Consider the following 19,585-nt stretch of genomic DNA (forward strand, 5'->3'; position numbering starts at 1 on the left):
TACTTTAAGCTCTGGTCACCTGGTTCCTGGGTTTTGGTTGCATGATCTTTGATATGCAGGTGACTGTCAATACATTTCTATAAAGCATGATTCTTACTTCACTTTTAGCCACTGGTTCCCACACCTCCATTGCTATAACCCTTTAACATTGGAGATGCCGGCGGTGACGTCTATGTAATGCACTTGATGATGTACTGCAAATTTTCGACAGAATGCACAAAAGGGAAAATTTTCCAACATAGAAGTTAATTCTGCTAACATTGGAATGTTTAGCGTTTAAATGCCCAATTAACGCAAATTTGGTGATGGTTTTGACCCATGAACCCTCTAGGGACAATTCAGTTCCACAGCCGCTGCAAATTGCAGATCTTTCAACTCTTTAATAACAGTAAAATAAAATCATCTGGAGGGCCGTATATATTTACCCAGCGGGCTGGACCTGGCCCCCGGGCCTTGACTTTGACACGCGTGATGTATGGCAAGCAAAAGGGGGTCTCTAGTTATGCGCCAGTTTTCTGCCTCATTCCCACCAAAGCTGAATGTTGTTTTTTTTTTTTTTTTTTGCAACATTCGTCCAAATACATTTGGTTGATGAATATCCGGTGCATCCCTATTTTTGACTGTTGACGCGATTGGTGTGAATTGTCTGATTCTGATGCGGAGAGTATATCGGTTTGGGGATGGATTGAAGTTCATATCGTAAAACGTCGCAACGATGCAAAACAAAGAAAAGTGAAAGCAAAGTAGCTTTGGACTGATTTGACGTTTTACTTTAGCAGCTTTTCTCCACAACAGAATCATCTGATTTATGTAATTGCATGGACACTTCCATGTCAGAGTAAAGCTACTTTTCTCTGCTGTAATTACATAATTGGCTTTTTTTTGGGTCAAAAACCAGGTGTGGTGTTCTGAGAAACTTTTTAATGATCTTAAACCTGATTGAGATGTTGGAGTTGCATAGAATTTTTCAGATAAAAAAAAAAAATAAGGGAATCAAGCTCTTTAGATATCATTATCATCTTACCCGTTACTGTTGTGTTTGGGGCTAGCCGCTTCATTCATTCCAGCTGTTTTTCCAATCATGCTGTTTTCCAATTACAGATGATGTCTTTCAATACACATTTATCAAGTCTGTATTAAAAACTATCAGAAATCCCCTTGTTTTTTGGGTAAGTTGGAACAGATCAGAGACTCAGCTGCAGTGTTTTTCTTTTTTTTTTCTGAAATGACACAGCCACCACAAACCACAGACTTTCACTCTCTGAAGAGGAGTAAGTGTGGCGCATGCTTTGGCAGTGGCGTAGCGCCGGGGTTGCCGCTTTTAGCTAAAATCTTAAAGGGTAAAGGGTTACATCAACTGGCTGAAAACGCTGATAGGTCCTGAAGGAAGTAAATTATTTAAACCAGCAGTAGAGAAGCCTGGCATGCAAAGATGGAGGCTTTCCCAAGTGGTATTGGGGAGGCCTCCGTCTCAGCCTCCTGCGGTTTGGGCAGTCAGAGCTTTGTGAACAAACCACAAATGAGAAAACAACAGATATCAAGAAGCTGGTTGTGTTTTTATTGAAAAAGTGAACTTTTTTTCCAAGGTAAACCCCATGACGAGGGTTTATTAGGGAAACTGCTTCAATCAATTGTGATTATATCATAGCACATTGCAATCTTTACACTTTCCCCTTCTCCACCACCGCCTCTTTTCTCCCCATCTACACTGACAGGAAGGCTACCTGATTTACAAATGAGTTTCATTCTGACACAGCTGACAGGAAGAGCCTCCGTCACCCATGAAGATCAAAAACAATTGGGGGAGATAAACATTTTACCTCAGTTTTCCAGAAAGTAAACTCATCCAAAATTTGAGCGCCACCCGGAAAATGTCAAAAAAACACAGCCCACGCTTTTGATATTTGGATTTTTACGATTAGGGAAAAGTTTGTTATTATGACACCAATCTTCATGCAAAAATAGAGATTTCCCCTGATGCATTTCTGTTGGCTTTGATCCTCAACCACTCATAGCTAACACAACAAAAATACCACCGCAGCGCTGCATCTTCATGGCGAGTCACATCATTACTTTGTGCAGACGGTAATCTCAGAGAGCTTTTGTTTGTGAGTGCCGGATGGAATGAGCCACAGCGTGTGTAGGAGTGTGCGAGGAGGGATGAAGCAGTTTGTTGCTACATATCTCTGAAAGCGCTTTCCGTCCACTTCGGAGAAAAAAAAACCTCACAATTTGCCGGGAAGGGGGTAGGTGTGACCTTGGAGGCGAATGGAGGTGTGGAAACCAGACGGCGTGGGGTTTAGGTTTGAAGGTAAACGCTCTGTCACATTCTCCTCTGTGATGATGACAATCGCATTGTTACAACACAAAGCTGTGTGTCATAGCAAAAAAGGGGAGTAAGTGCATGTGTGTATGTGGGAACTCATCAGATAAAGGTGTTTTAACACCAAACAACAGCTAACTGTAACAGTCGAGTGTGGCTCCGTACTTCAAGCTGTCTGACTTTGATAAATGGTTCAGCTTTAGTAGAATTTTTCCCAGATTTTTTCCAGGATTTTTATCATAAATCTGGCCATGTAGTTTCAGACTGACGTTGAACCCCGATCAGAGATCGGATGTTTATTTTATTCTTTATTCTATGTATTTCAAGCTTATCATTGCAGATGCATCCTCTACATAAATGTATAAAATAAACAAATTGTGACATTTTATTGTCATAAATCACAGCAGTTTGAGCAGGAGGCGCACAAAAACAGTTTGGTAAATATATATAGTTATTCTCAGATTCCGACTTCAAGGCTCAATAACTCTTTTAATAACATTTAAAACTGACAGCAAGGCAGAATCCAAGTTCTTCCCCTACGGCTTCTCCCTACCCCTACATTTGGCCCCCAAATGGAGAGTGATGCAGAGGGAGGGATAGGGAGAACAAGTCAGATCCGATTCAGCCCAACTGCCTCTACTGAATTATCTCAACTCAAACATTGACCTACAAAGATATTTCAACAGAAGAATAATCGGGTTTTGTTTCTTTTTAATGTTTGTCTCCGTCCTGCAGACAGAGACAGTTGTCTCTACAAAGTGCAAGCTCTGGGGAAAAAGTGATTTAAAAAATATCCATAATCTCTCGATAGTTGCGAGATTTTTTTGCTTGATTGTTCAAAACATGTTACAGAGGTGGTCTGTTTAATTGCAAAATGATTAAAGAGGAACCGGATCTGTACATTAAATATGTTAATTTTTATACAAATATGCTACAAAAGTATCGAATCGGACTGTCTCCGCAGAAAATCAAACAACCGAGAAAAAGTTGTTGAGACAAGAAAAACCCTGATTTGATAATTAGACTATTTTTTACCAAAATACATTCCCATTTCCCCCTAAAAAAGGTTGTATTGGTGTTGCTACAGTGCTAAACTTCATTTTTGTTGGCCTACGTCGATATGCGCTGAAGTGGAGGCCTCCCAGCTTGTGTGGGTGACTGGAGTTCTCACAGCGACTTCAGTGTCCAGAGCGTTTCTTCCCACTGGAAACCTGCAAACACAGAACGCCCTCCTGCCTCTGAGCTGCAAAGCTGTAATGGGAAAAGGAAACGCCGATACGCTGTGATTACAAACTGGGGAAAAACTTGACAATCTTCAAAATTCCAGAGTCTCTTATTTAGTGGTTTTGTGGTTTCAAGAAAAACAGCCTCCTGAGATCCCTATCATGTCGAACAAATTCAGAAGTACAACAGAGAGGGGGAAAAAAAACAAAAGAGGAGAAAGTCGTTTTAAAAGAAGGGTTCTTGTTGTTGGATGGACTGAAGGATGTTTTACTCTGTGCTGGCAATATTTTCTACTCTATTTTGTCTATTAAAAAAAGAGGGATTGCCCCAAAAGTTATCGTGTACAGAAAGCCTCACAAGTCTAGACAGAAAGCTGCTTGTGGGGAAAACCCGTGTGGATCAATGGGTTCTGCAAATAACAAATTTTTGGGATGGCAGCTCTTTGGCCTGCATCCCGTTGTGTGCAGACGCTGGCAGTTAACCTGTCTCCAGAGCACAGCGGCATTCGCCTGGCCAAGGTCTCACACACACTCGCTCCCCTGTGGATTTTCCTGTACAAATTCGGCTCCCTGCGCCGCCTCTGTGGTCAATAAATCCTCTCGACCTCCTGGGAACTGCGGTCTTAAAAAGCCAGATCTTGTGGCCCCCTATCTTGGCACATGTGTAGAGGTCACACCCCGCCTGGCAGCATAAAACCAAAACTTAGAGTTACGGTTCTGAAACAGGGTTTACTGATGTGACTTTAGTTTTTTCCCATGTGCTGTTTGGTTCCTCAAGTCAAATCAAGTTTTTTTTTTTTTTATCTGAGGAGTTCCTGGGTTGTTGCCTTGGGCATCCAATATTTCCATAAAGCTACCTAAAGCCATGCCACCAACAGATACCCGAGCAGTATCAGATGTATGCAATTTGACTGTCAAAACTGAATCTCTAGAAAATCCTGCTCGTTTGATTTCATTTTTATTTTAGTAAGTACGCAATGACCTAACTTGAAAATCTACAATCAGTCTGTTTTTGTTCTGAACCTGTTAGTCGTAGCATTAGTTTTGATTATGTAAGAACTAAAGTTTTGCAAAACAAATAATACGATAATGTCGTTTTTAGCTTAAAGAAACAGCAGCTGCCATGGCAACACATCAATACTCAATACTCTCCAACCACTTAAAAAATATACAGTCCAGGATTATCTAGTGCCCTGGGTTTTAAAAGTAATTTGGTCACTCTGCTTACTAGGGGTGTGGGGAAAAATCGATTCGGCGATATATCACAAAATTTCGTTTGGCAATGCTTGTATCGATTAAAAATTCTGAGGAGACGATGTTTGATTAAGTATTTAGCAGCGTCCCTCAGCGTCTGACTTTTGTTTTCGACTTAAACCTCCGACCACTAGGTGGCAGCACCGCACACTGAACCTCGTTGAGCAGCTCTACACTGAACCAGAACAACACCAGCTTGTGTTAATGTTCAGTTCGCCTCACGGTTTTGGTTGTTATGAGACATATACTACTTATTTTTTATTCATTCATTCTTTTTATTCCCTAAATTGAAAAATATTTTGTTGTAGAAATCCGATGTTTTTGACTGTTCCCTTTAAGAACAAATATTTCTTAATTTACCAAAAGAAAAGCACCATGAAATTGCTTGGATAAAAGCAACTTATACGAGGTGCAGATGCAGTGCCTGTTGTTGTGATCATTAAATAACATTTTTGTGACCATTTTATTACAATGAAAGACGTATTAATATTCAGGTAGAGTTTTTTTTCAAGGTCATAGTCTTAAAAAAAGTAAAAATTGATCTGGTACGGCCTTGGGACATATATCGTGATACACGTCGTATCTTGATACACGTCTTGCCGAAGCCGCTTACTATTTAAAAAAAACAAATATGTCATCATCAATTTTCCAAAGTATACGCCTAAAAATATGAACATTTTACAAAAAATATTTATGAATGGTTTATAAAATGTATTTTAATTACATTTTTTTTTCTACATAAAAAAAATGTTCAAATGCAATGCATTGTTTATATACCCCAATCTAGTAAACACTGATGCACGCTGGTTTACTGCAGAGAATTCTGGGTATTTTGGAATTGTAGATTCATACAACTCTACAAAATGGCAAACATTTTAATATTCTACAAGTAGTAAAGGAATTCAGGCACAGCCAGGGTCTCTCAGAGGTAATGTCCGTTTGACTTTAGTTTTTTGCAGTTACACATATGCAGATGTTACTACAAAATATATTGTATAATCTTTTCAGAAAGAAATCTACACTTCAGCTGAAGGACATTAAGACTGTTTTGCCTACGTATTTTCTCAGTAATCTGATGTATCAGATATCTGATAGTGCTCGGATATTTGGTGTGTACACAAATAGGCAAACTGTTGACAATACATTACACATATCTTCTGTTTATTCTGGTTTTAGTATACTTGAGGGTGACATTAATGAACAATGTAAAGTCAATCTAGCACGAGATACTTTGAAAAATGCACATGGATTTATTATTCAAGGCCTTAAGTGCTTTCCACCTTCCTGAGAGGTTGTTGTGTGTCCAAGACGACAACATAGCTTAAAAACTGACAGAAGCATTTCATAATTTGCAAAAGAGTGAGTGAAATGAGTGAGAAGGGATCATGAAGGTTTTGACTTTGCTAGATGCCCATAAAATTACACATCTGTGTAAATTTTTGAGCGTTTTTGCTCTGACCTGTAGTCTTAAAAGCTGTAGGTCACTGTATACTTCAGAGGGAGCCATGCCAACCCTTTTAGAGGCTTGATGAATGACATTTCCACACTGCCACGACTTTTTTTTCCTCCCAGTTTAAAATGCTTCTTTTACCATTTTTTTTGTTTTTTATTCCAACACATCTTGACTTGCTGTTGCACTCACATGTTTCCTCATGGGAAACCTCCTCCACTAGCTTAGATAAAAAACAATGATTCTGTCACGAGAATGCGGTTCAAGGAATTCTGACTGAGAGCTGGATTCGCCTCCTCAACTCCTCCTTTCTTTTCCACCGCCTTCGGTGGCCGTCACTTCCTCTACAGTTTTTCTGTGTAACCGCGGCAGGTTAGTGTGCCGTCACACTGACACAGATATGACTCAGCAGAAATGTTGTAGTCGTCAGCCTTTGTTGTGGTGGTTGCAGTGGCGTTATTTTCCTGTGGCAAACCCAAGGAAAACCGTAGACATTTCCCAGCCAGTGGCTAGGGGTCGTTGCCATAACAGTAAGGATTACATACAATAGTTGCTTTGGTTAAAATATATTTTTTTACTTTGTTTTTTTGTGGTTTTAAAAGACCCACTTTGATGAAACTTGTGTTTTTGGAGTTTTAACATGTTTTTGTGGCATTTTCCAGATGGTTCAAAGAAATTGTTCTTAAACATGAGCAGACAATGTTTAAAAAAGAGCGTATTTGTGATGTAAAAAAATAATTTAAGCTCCTTGCTTTGCTCTGCAGTGGTAAAGGGTAGTGGGGGTGGGGTTGCACTGCATCGTTAGACCCATCCACAACTCAGATGTGAATTTCTAAAGAACTACTGCTGCTCTACACAAACTATGACTTAGAAAACGACACTGGGTTCTTTTGATTTTCAGCTAAAATTGGCATAATCATTACCAAAAGACCGCTTTTAACATAGATCAAAAGATGATCGGAGTGAGCCTTAGAGTGAAGAAATTCCTTTACTTATCATTAGGCTGTTGCTTCACGTTGAAAACTGTTTTGTGCCGCTTGTCTGACTCAGACGTCAGTTGGCAAAACTGGTTTTAAATTCTTCTGTGAAAGCCAGGAATGCAGCAAGTCGAGGAAACGGGCACGCTGTCTTTTGATCCGACGTCTGGAACATGCTCAAACCTCTAACCAAATTGATTCGACTGGAGACGGCTCCAGGTTTCCACTTGTCCACTCCGTGGCCGGCGTTTCCTCACCATTACAAGGCCCGGTCTCATCCTCCTCCCCATTGACTGAGCACGCTCTGTCTGCGCTTCCACGCTTCATTAGGAGCACATTTGGTTGGAGTCATATAAGAGACTCTGTAAAGTGCCCTGTAAATTGAGGGCGGTTTATTGTGGGTGGGAGACCATATTGCTCGCTCAGCCATATTCCTCTGGTTGTTTTTAGGTTTCTGTGTTTGAGCTCACTTTGATGGGGCAAAGCCACCTCCCCTCACTCTTTTTGCATATGGTGCACAGGAAGAAAAGTTCTCCATAGTTGAGGGATTGTTGGTGACGTTAAACTTTCCAATACGAGGTCTAGTAATTCAAGATAACTGTAGGGTTAAAAATTGTTGGAAATTATGAGTAAATTATGATTGATTGTATTAGTTTTTTATTAAGCTGGGATTCTTGATTGTGGAGTGCCACCGTACTGTTGGTCCAATCCTGTCATTCTGATGCTTTCGCAAATAAAGATGAGCAGCTGCATCTTATGTGGAGTGCAGGTGTGTCTTGCAGTTCCTTTGACAGTGACCTAAAGGGACGATGTTGAAAATTTATCGTACAATTATTGTGAATGTGGCAAGTATATCGTGATGTGCTCCTAAAGATAACGTAAGTTGCAGGCACTTAAAATGTATGGATGATGGTTTCGTACAGTGCCCTTACACCACACTCTAGTCTTTGGTAAGGTGCAGGTATTGACCCCTTCCTTAGACAGGGTGGACATGGGATATGTAAGTGCTCATAGGATGCTAGTAAGACGCCTACACAAATTAAGCAATAATTCTCAAATTTCCAAATGTATTATGTGCAGTCTGGAGTATTTGAGGGGGTCAAACAATAAAAAAAAATGTGCGTGACACGCTTGTGACTTACCCATTTCACACTTACTCTATCCTTGCATATCACTGTTTTCCATGACCTGCCATCTGTAGCATGTCTCTAGACAAAACATGGATGAACATTTTCATTTTACAAGCTTACGGAGTCCCTGCTTGGTCAACACATTCTCACTCCCAGCTTGTCATATATTGATGTTTGGTTAAGGACTCTTCCGCATCTCTTTTTAACGTTTTGAATGTCCCCAACTCAGTATTTTATGACATGGTGGGTGTTCCTATTAAATCACGGATCCCCAACCCTCGGGACACGAACCGGTACCAGTTTGTGGCCTTGAGTTCAACTGATGGTTTTTATGACGTGCATTCATTTGCCATTTTGTGCATAAAGGCAGAAGATGGGCTTAAAAGGTTGTGTAGCGACGCAAGAGTTTTGAATGCAGAGTCCCAAAATGCACATATACACTCATTTACATAGGCTTTTCATGGGAGGTGGTGGCTTGAACGCATTTCTGAGTTTGAATATTGCATTGGGACAGTTGTGACAAAAGTTTTTGCTTGTTGACCCGCCTATGAAAAAGCTTCTGGTTTATTAGTTTCTCTAAAAATGCTGTAAATCTGGTAGTTATTTAAAACGGTTAAATGAAAAGGAACTATTATTGCAGGGAAATTTGTCAAAGAACATTTTTTTACAATGTCGAAGCCATTTCAACTTACTTTGGATAAATCTGGAGCAAAACTGTGAGATGTTTGAAATTCCTCTGTGCAGCTGCAACAATATGTTACTTCCAGACTTGTGCTTCGGTTAAATATCCCATCCTGCATGGTCATTACCCACACAGCAACACATAAAGTAAAACGGTTCAAAGTGTCGATAAAAGTTTGATCAACTTTCAGTTTTTTGTTTTCTTGTTGTGCGTACCTCCATTCTGCTCTGAAGCTATGTTTGCTGGCAGTGATTTTGGTTATTTTCACTTTCATTTGGGCCGGATCCCTGTCTGTTCATCACTTGCGCAGGTCTCCAGCACAGATTGCGACTGCTGAAGCCTGTTTGGGCCGATGAGTGTGTATGTGCTCGATGCCTGCTAGCCCTCAGCAGGACTGCCAGTCAGCTTGTGACTTGATTCCTACACAACTCCGGCTCTCCTCCTTCTGTTCTTCGCCCTTTTTCTGACTGAGTGGAGTTAGAATCGAGGCATTCTCTACCCTTTTTTTTTTGTTCCTGAGCAACGCTTGCATGTACCGGCTTAATCCAGGAGCAGTGCAATGTATGTTCAGATGGACGGAAGGGGGAATTTGGGAATCAAGCAAGTGCCGGATGTGAGAATCTTTCCCACATCGCGCGGAGGCCAAGTCTGGTTATGTAACATCTGCTGTGCGGAGCTGCAAATAGCCTAGTAAAAGTGGAATTGAAAGTCTGCCTCTTAAGTTTTCCTTGTTGCATGTGTATTTTGGGGAACCTGTTGTGGTTATTTATGTCCTCCAGGAGACAATTTTCAAAACACTGCTTAGTTCACGCCTGTAGATATGCTCTGCAGGCGGAGATGGTGCCTCTGCAGAGTTCAGACAGACCAGACCTTATGCACTCACAGCAGCAGTCTGTTTTTTTCTCCTTCTTTCTTTCTATTTTTATTGTATCTTTCTCTCGGTAATGCACTATCGACCTCCTCCACTTTGCAGACCTCAGGCTCTTCAGTGGTTTGAACCCGAGCACACACACAGGCACATTCACATGCACACACAAACTATGACCACGCTGACCTTTTTAGCTCACGGAACAAGACTTGATTTCCAATATGGCTTTGTCTCAGCACTCTGCTCCATCCTGCCTTCCTCTGTCCATCCTTCCTGTTAATGTGATTAAGTTTGTGGGCCTGTTTTCCTTCATGTCTTTTTCTTTTCCTTTGTTTATTTATTTTTTGTTGTTTTTTTGCATTCTTTCTCTAACATAGTTGTGGTATTGCCATGCTGAAGCTCTTTTTTACTGTTAATTTTTTTCATCAAATCTCCTTCACTTCATGGTTTGCCTTTAGACCTCTTGAGTTGTTTCTAATCTAATCTCAGTCACTTCGACTCCCCTGCTCTCCCTTCAACACTCCTCCCTTCTCAACCAGCACAATGTCATTTCCTGTCTAAATTTGGTAAACGTGGTGAGGTCAACGAGTTCATGACTGGATTGTAGCATAGGAGCTTGCCCAACTGCAAGATGGCTTGATTTGTGTCTTAGTGTTTGACAAATTGTTACTGGTTTGTTGTATTACGCTACAGTCACAAATACAAATGGCACCACATGATTTAGAAGCATCAGCAGAATATTCATTTAGTTACCCCATATTGTCCCTAGGTGTGAATGCGAGTCTATTTGGGTGTGTGATTATGGCCCTGCGATAGACTGGCAACCTGTCAAGGGTATACTCTGCCTTTGCCCAGAAGTGGCCGGGTTAGGCTCCGGCAGCCCCCTGACCCCAAAAGGGACAAAGCGGTATAGAGAATGGATGGATTCATTCATAGCTGCTGCTGGCCGGCACATTGCCATTTGACCGCTCAATTTCATAATGCTGTCGTCCTGTCACTGGACTGCTGCCGCGCTACTTTGAAATGTGCCAACTGACTGATGTCCATTTTTAGAGAAAAGTCGTCCGGTTGTCGTAAAATTTTAACTTTAAAACTTTGCGGCCACAGCGCAGTGTGTAAAAATGTGACTGCCGCTGTGGTTACTTGGCAAATTTGCTGAAAAACTTGCTTTATCGCCATGCTGTGGCATTATAGGATACGACCATAGTCAGGCTAAATTCAAACTTGTTCCTAAATCTATCAGATTATGAATGTGTTGATGAAATGATTCTCTATGGTCACTCACTTGACATATCCTTTCTGCAAGTTTATTTTGGTATATTCCTCGAGTAGTTTTTTCCCCCTGCCATCAGCAACTATTTGGCACTTCGTTCATCCAAAACTCAGGACTGAAATTCTCTAAAGATGAGGAAATTTGTTGAAATGGAGAATGCAGGTGGCTTTGACTCCACTGCTTATTCATCCCCCTCAAGCATTCCCAAATCACATTATGCAGTGGCATCCTCCTGAGGGTGCTGGAACTGCTTTTCCTCGAGCTTGGAGAAAGATTTTCTATTTTTCTTGTGGCAGAGCCGTATTTTAAAGTGTCTTTGCTTATGTTTCGTTGTCATCTCGATTTGGTGGTAAGTAACCGATGAAAAGCATTAAGTAGAATCTGAGACATGTCGACAAAAAAAATCAAAACAAAGCAAGAAAATATTTATAAATTCTGTATTTTTCACCATTCCTTTCTTATGGGGATATCCTTCTTTTTCTCATTTTCTTTTGCTTCTACATTGCTCCCTTTGGCAATGGGGGCCAAGTTTGCAAGATTGAATATGTTCATTGGAGTATGTGTGCAACTGTAGCTATTTTGTGACATTGTGTGCACCATTGTGTACCTACCTGCTACAAACATTTTTATAACAGGTAGGAAGCAGTATCCATCTGTTTTCTTCCAGGAGTTGAACTAAGAGGATAGCTGGGTGGAATTAGACAGGAAAAACCATGTTTACACTCCTTTAGGTTGGACAGAAACAGCCAGACTCCGAGGCTCGACAGCGTGACACTTTCCTCACAGCCTCAATAAGTCATTTTTTACGACCGATTTTTGGCAAGCAGGGGGGACGTAACAAACGTTTGGTATTTGGCAAACAAATCCTTCATTTGTCTGAGCACATTTTTAACACATTGCTAATTGGACTGCAATCAAACAACAGTTCTAATGTGGATAAAATTTGTCTTTTATTTGTTTTTCCCAAATACTTTATTTCTGGCCAAAACACGACACTCAAGCTTTTGCTGGATGGATATGTGGAAAAATAAATTATAGTACGTTTCACACTATAGGATGATAAGGCGCACCGTCAATGAATGTTCTATTTTGGAACTTATGTCATATATAAGGCACACCGAACTATAAAGCATATGGAGGAAGACAAAGTCTGTCAATTGGACTTTAGCTCTGCCTTTCTGTTAACTTTTTGTTGTCCTTTAAATGTTCTTCTAGTCTGTAATTCTTAAAAAAAAAACCCATTAAAATAAGATCAAATTCCAAATTCAGGTTTGAGTAGCTGTTGCTTTTTTATGAGACCCTGTGATGGACAGGATGTTTTGGCCGCCCAACCTTGACTAAGATAAAGCAGGGGCAGGTACGGAAAATAGATGGATGAATAAAACATGCCAGGCTTTTAAGAGCTGTGCAGCCCATTATTATTTATTGTAAGTTTGTGTTCTCGCTGTCTCCTTTCTTAGGGGACTCCCCTCTCTTTTTTTACATTTTTTTTCATTTTTTTATTAAAACCTCAGACGGTGTCTCGCTGAGCCAGAACAGGAAACTACTGTGAACTGAGCAGCAACTCAAATGAAATGTGATATTTTATGAGAGACATGTAAAACACAGATTTCTATTAAATGATTCACTGGGTACAATTAAAGTGGTGTTTTTTTGGTTAAAAAGCAGCTGGATGGTGGGGCTGATAATTGTTTGGTCAGTTAAGTGAATTATTATAATTTTTTGACTAAAGCATTCTCTTAATTTAAGTGTGTTTCCTCATTCCCATGAGAAGCTAAATACTTTTTTTTTTAAAGCTGCTTTTGAAATGTGAAAAGAACAACGTGTCACTGTGCCGCAAAGCCAAGAATTAACAGCTGACCCACAATGCTCGCAACTCGCCTTCACAGAGAGCACTGTCTTCTGCTTTTTTTCCACGTTGATCAGCTGCGACTGTCTGTCCTTTTTGTTTTTTACATAAATGTGTGCTCCTTGGAAGCTCTAGACATTTAAAATAAAGAAAGCCCCACATTGTTTCCTCTACTCGTCTGCTGATTTTATGTGACAGGTGCGTTCCTCCAGGCGGGAGAATCGGGTTCTATTTTATTGAAACGCATGAATCCGTTGAAAGCCACAAGCGCCGGGAGACGCAAGACAAGCTCACACACTATTTACTCCAACCTGGAAAAGAGCCTGTGTGAGCAGAGCAGTAATCCTTCTGAGTCTGGATGGTGTGGCTGTTGATGGTGTGGGTTTGCGTCATATTTGCAGCTTGGCGAGGGGAACAGGTGAAACCGGAACAACTCATTTCCACATCAAGGCATCTTCATGGGAGCAAGATTCCAGTATCTTTTAGTCGGAAACAAAAAACCATTCGCCCTCGTTGTAGCCTTAGATGTGCCGAAAACTCTGAACCGAAGCAAAAATCATTAACAAAGTTAGATATGCAGATCAGCATCCAGCCTCAAAATGTCTCTGAAAAATAGAGGTCACCGCCTGCATGCATGCTCGGCTTTTCTCGGTCTCTTCCTCCCCCTTCCTCCTCCTGCGGAGTCTGTGGCAGGTTAATAAAATAAACATACATCCACCAGTGGCAGTCTCAGGCATGTCAGCCTTCTACAGCTGTCAACGACAGTGTGTTATTTGATGCAAGTGTGCGAGTCTATTTCCAACACGGACTGTCACTTTCAGCTGAGGCTTGTCTGTCAAAGCCCGTTCTGTCAGGACGCCTGAGGCACTGCGGCGCACATATGCGGCGGGGCCATCAGCACACCCTGTACCGGCTCAGTTAATGGCTGCTCATCACACCAGTCTATTGTAATTCTATCCTCGCTGGTTAAATGGGACATCTTCCTGTGTGTATCCATGTCTTGCGATTGCAGTAAATAGCTGTAGTGTGCAATTTTTAATATAGTGTTTATTTGTGTTTCCATACAAGATCACTGTGGTACATGTGTATTTTTTAGGACACTGTTTAGTTACTGTGTTCAGTTTCTCTGAATTTTTCGTTTGGAAAATTTAACTGAAGTAAAAAAAAAAGAGCCAATTTTAGTCGAGGTGAAAACGAAGGTATGCAAGTGAACCCTTGTTCACTACAGTGTGAATGCTATGGGACTAAATATGAGAGCTAGACTGGGTGACCCCTCCCCCTTTTTTTCTGACTCACCAATCGGATGCCTCGATAAAAGCAGGTGGTGCCCTCTAGCCGCCACGTCGAACGTTCAAAACGTTTGACAGATTTTTACGAGCCTGCTTTCAAGTAGGTCTGTGGACTTCTAACCAGCTGACTGCCAAATGTCAAGAGTGGTCGCCGTAGCAACATCGATTTAGACCGATGCTATCATGGTCCAACATGATGGTGTCCATATTGTAAAATAAAGCAATTTTTGCAATCTTGAATTCTCACATGGAAGCTGCAAATAAGTCGTTTTCGGTGGGTGATGTCACTCCCACTTGGTCCATTTCTCTTATACAGTCTATGCTTAGAACCAAAGAGTGATACTAAACCAACCAAAGAGCCACAATAGCACTAGCTAGCATTTCAAACTAATTCAAATGAAAAAGGTTTAAAGATATCTACATGGTTAATGTGGTGTATAATAAGTCGTTATCAAGATGAGTCAACAAACTTGTAGGATTTTTATTTATTTATTTATATCTTTTCTTCCTGGTTAGTGCTCAATTCAGGCTATACTGCCCCCAAGTGAGTGGTGTTTGTTACTGCATGACATTTCCAGGTAATTTGATTTGCCCCGGAACGAAACCTAATCAAATCAAGACGTAAAATGTAATTATGTGGACACTTTTAATTCTTTTATTATTATTATTTTTTTTTTTTTATGAACTCTAAAATATTTTCCGAATATTTTTTTGTGTCTCAAAATTTTATTAATTAAAAAAAAGCCACTTTGTTACATCATCAGTTCTTGGTCAGGTTTTTCTGTGCCTAGATACTTTGTTTAGAGATTAACTACTACTTGAGAGTAGCTCTGTTCACAAGTGTGTTTGTGTGTGTATGTGTCCTATCTAAAAAGCTTTGTGGTATAGGCCAAACACAACACAGCTGCCCACCCACCCAATCTGTCTCCCTCTCTTTCTCTCTTTTACATCCACCAGAGCTCTCTTTCTCGCTCTTTGAAGTTTGTCCCAGTCCAGTAGAGTGGTGCCGGGTCAGGATGGAGAGGAGGATTAACGAGGCCCCTGGTATAGACGGATGAAAGGACAGCGGGCTGAATGGTCTTTATGAAGTGTTAGATGAGAGGCGAGAAGGCCAGGTGATGATGGCTGCTAGACTTTGGGCCTAAAGCAGACATGTTAATAGAGCCAAGATCTAAGGTTTAGATTAAAGACTGGATCAATGCTGGCAGAGCCAGCATCAGCGTGGGACTTGGTGTACCGCAGTTGCAGGAAGGATGGAGGGGTTTACTGTTGCTTTTTTCAGCTCTGGTTATAAATGACACTCAGCTATCTATATATTCACGTGTTGCTTTTTATCCGTTGCCATCAGAGATGTCAGAGTTAAAAACCTCAAAGCTGAAAGTATTAACATCTGTTTGGTAAAGCCTGGCTTCCTCTTCCTCTGCATTGTTGCATCAGGATAATCTGCATTTGGAACTTGAATTGAGCGCACATGCAGCGACGGCGGCGGTATACCTCCGCAGCTCGCAGCGTCTGCGCAGCATTAAGCAGACAGTGATTGATCGAGAGTATGATTGTTTACTCTGTCGAGCTGTCGGTGATGGATGAAGATTTGTAGGCATTTGAAACGTCTGCGTGAAATATGGCGACGAGCTGGGGGGAGGGGGTTGTTTAGGAACCAGGTATGGTGGCCCCCGAAGTGCAACAAATCAATCAAAGCAAAAAACATTTTCAAGATCAAAATGAAAGAGGCAAAACAAATGACAATAAACGACATCACATTTTAGAAATCAAAACAAAAATCTGCAATAAGAAAACGGAAAAGGTAGGTAGTATGGGACTTCACTGATTGGATGATGGAGTTTGTCCATCAGTTTAACTGAAAGTCATTTAGCTCGAAGCGATACTTGATATCATCATACTATCAGCGATGTCCCACAGTATCTACCTTTTCCATTTTCTTATTGTTTCATTCTTTAACATTTCTTCTGATCTTTAGTATGTTTTTGCTTTGAGAACAGTAATTTGTTGGTGTAATTTGCACTTCAGGGCCACCGTACCTCGTACTACAACCTTTCATCACTTCTTCACCTTGTCTGAAGTGAAATTCTCCTCCTTGTTGAGCTGCAGCTCGACAATCAGCATTTCTTCACCCCTGCTGGACTATTATTTTTTATTGTTTGTAACGCTAAATTCCACATAATGTTTGTCATTCAGCGATCCAAAAATTGTTTTACAAAGAATAAAAAAAAAATAAATGACAGCACCTCGCAGATGTCGAATTTGAGACGACAATATATTTTAGCTAAAAATGTGACACGATTTTTGATTAATAAAAGCTGTCACTATTCAGCTGGCTTTTATTTTTGAACTACACCTCTGACAACCGCTTGAACTGCTTTACAAAGCTCTGCATACAATTCCTCCTCCTCCTCCTCCTCACAGATGACAGCATCTGAGCAGCAAGACATTTCTAACACCATCTTCTGTTACTGTCTCCCCAAGAGGGTAAAAAGGAACCAGGGAGAATAAATGCAAAGGGAAATTTGAGACGCCGTCTACCTGTCCTCCCTTTTCCTCTTTCTGGTATCAACTCCCCAGTGGCATACCCCCCCTCTCCTTTCATTCTAGCTTTCACATGGGCAGATGGCTCAGACGGGAGTTTCTCTCTGGCTCAGACTCAAAACAAAAACACCAAACCCCGAATCCCCCTCTTCCATTTTTTGCTAATACCGCTCTCTTTTCTTTATTTCCTCCCGAATTCTACCCATAAGCCTTGTTTGTCTTTAGCATTTCACTATTTATTTCTGTTTTTCTCTACACGGCATGAAAAAACCCACATTTCTTAGAATCTGAGCTATTTCAACATAAAAGCAGATTTTTATCCCCTTGTTCTGTTGTGGCACTGCTGTTATATTCACTGTTCAGACATCTTCAGTCAGAGTGGAGATCAGATGAATCGGCATCTAGCTGCGAGCTTAAATTGTATCGGCTCCAACTGGTAACTTATTTTTATTCCTTCAGAGGAGATCAGTGGAGATGGTCTGCCTCGCAAGCAAAACATTTGAGTTAGGAACATGAATTTGGCGAAATAATTCAGAAATGGATAATATACTCATGGATGTTTTTGATCAAACAACCTCACAGTGTATTCATTTAGGCATTACTGTATGCTTTTCTGACTTTTTTACCTTAGCGGAAGCACATTTAGGGCCGTCTATAACTGACATGAAATCAACAGGAATTTGAAGTGATGTAAGTCTTCCCTTTGTTTACTCTGAAATCATCCTGCAGTTCTAACACTGCAGCTCGTCTCTTTAACCTTTTAACACCAGAACTGTCCACACATACACAAAATCACACAATCTGCAAACGCCTTTAACTCTTCGACTGTTTACCCAATTAATGTAATTCCAAAGGATTTAAAAATGCTACACATTGACGCAAAGCTGCTTTTCTCTGCGCCAGAATTATTTTTTACATTAATTATGTAAGCACTTAACTACTGTAAAGTGTTGCATATTTGCACAAAGCTGTTATTCTTTGCATCAGAATTAGCTAGTTAATTGCATAACCACTTTACTATTGTAAAGTGTTACATATTGGTGAAAAGCTGCTTCTATGTGCATTAAAAGTAGTTGGCTTATGTAATTTGCATAAGAATTTAACTTCTGTAAAGTATTGCATTTCTGCGTGAAACTGGTGCTTTTGACTTCAAAATTTGTTTGAATGAAAAAGAAAATGCGTTAATGGTTGAAGAGTTGCAATACCTCAAAGAACATCAACACAGCTCTGGTGTTAACTTAAACAAGTGGACTAATCCTTGTTATATTGCTGTCTTCTACCACTTTTACATTTCCACAATGTTTTCAAGCAATGTGAGGGAAAAGTGCTAAGGAGAAACACTCTTATTATTTAATATTTGGCACGTTTTAAATCATTCATTGGAGTATTTCCAAAGCTTTAAAGATCAAAAAGCCCGGCGTAAGGCATCAGTCAGTTAACTATTAATGTCTTTAAAGATCTTGCAAGTGAAAGTTGTTCGCTATGATCAAACATCAAGGATTCCAAAACCCCCTTTTTATCTTTGAGTTTAAATAAATAAGAACCGTGTGACCACAGCCTCCTCCTCGCGGGAGGAGGATTTGCTCCTCATTTTTGGACTGAAAAGGCCTTCCTTTCTTTCCGCTGCGCTTATCTTTCGCCGTACTTTGTCATGTAAAAAGGCCCTTATCGGGCTCTGGTGGGGTACCGGGGTAGGGGACGTAGGAGTCTGGATCCCTGGGGTCAAGAGAAATCAACACATGGGAAATAAGTGACAGTGACTGACAGGTCCTTTGAGAAGAGTAGCTTGGACCCGCCCACTCATGTGTCCTTAGGGAGGTCAACTTTGACCTTTCCTGACCACCTGCTTGCCCCAAAAATCTGACCTTTTCAGACGTGAAGTCAGTGTGGGGTTGGAGCATAACGTATTGAATAAAAGACTGTCTGAAGTTTTTTTTTTCATATAATATTTGCTAATATATTGCGAACACAATATAATATGAGTAAATTCGAATAGGGAGGCAGCAATTTCCACATGATTCGGTCCAGTGGTGTAGCTAAAAACTAAGTATTGTGTCATCCCTTTTGAAGAACGATAGATCCTAAAGAAAATGTTTCCGTTTTGCTCTTAAAGCGTCACATTTGAGTGTCTTACAGGCTTGTCATATAATGACAGTTAAATGGAAAAAAACGAGGGTCGTAAACTGACGCCATCTCCCAAGCCTTGATTTAATTTTCCTCATTCGGGCTAAATTGGAGCATGGCGTTGGGGGGGAAATAAACCAAATGCATCTGGGCGACAATAAAGGCTGCTAAGTAAAAAAAAAAAAAGAGATCATGAACAGATGTTTTACTTTTTCTCCATTCTGCCCTGAAGGATTACAGAATTTGATAGAAAACCTATTAAGCCCTTTGTGGACTAAAAGGACAATTAATAATGATTTTCGGTGCATTTACGGTGCATGCAGATGCATGAGAGTCTTCGACACTGAAGACGCGTTATTAGTGTCTGGGTTGGGTTTTCTCTGCTGCCGCAGCTGCCAGTTAGTTCCCTGTAGTTACAGTGAAGGATACATTAGCTGGTGTGTTTCCAAATTTTTTTTGGGGGGGACAGGGGGCAAAGTTTCTGGTATGTTGCAAAAGCCACAAAGCAGCCATTTTGTTGAAGAAAACAGTTGGTCATGTGTCTGTGTAAACGTGGTTACATCAAGTGTTTGCACGTGTGCATCCTGTAGGAAGCACCC

The 19,585-nt window shown here is 40.6% G+C and overlaps 1 protein-coding gene across 1 annotated transcript in view; it reads left to right on the top strand.

Annotated features, from left to right (window-relative positions):
- Positions 1-19,585, top strand: part of jarid2b (jumonji, AT rich interactive domain 2b) — a gene marked incomplete at its 3' end in the record, with an annotated part of 101,062 nt that overhangs the window by 18,881 nt on the left and 62,596 nt on the right.

Source organism: Oryzias melastigma, linkage group LG11, assembly GCF_002922805.2.
Source record: "Oryzias melastigma strain HK-1 linkage group LG11, ASM292280v2, whole genome shotgun sequence".
Lineage (NCBI taxonomy): Eukaryota > Metazoa > Chordata > Actinopteri > Beloniformes > Adrianichthyidae > Oryzias > Oryzias melastigma.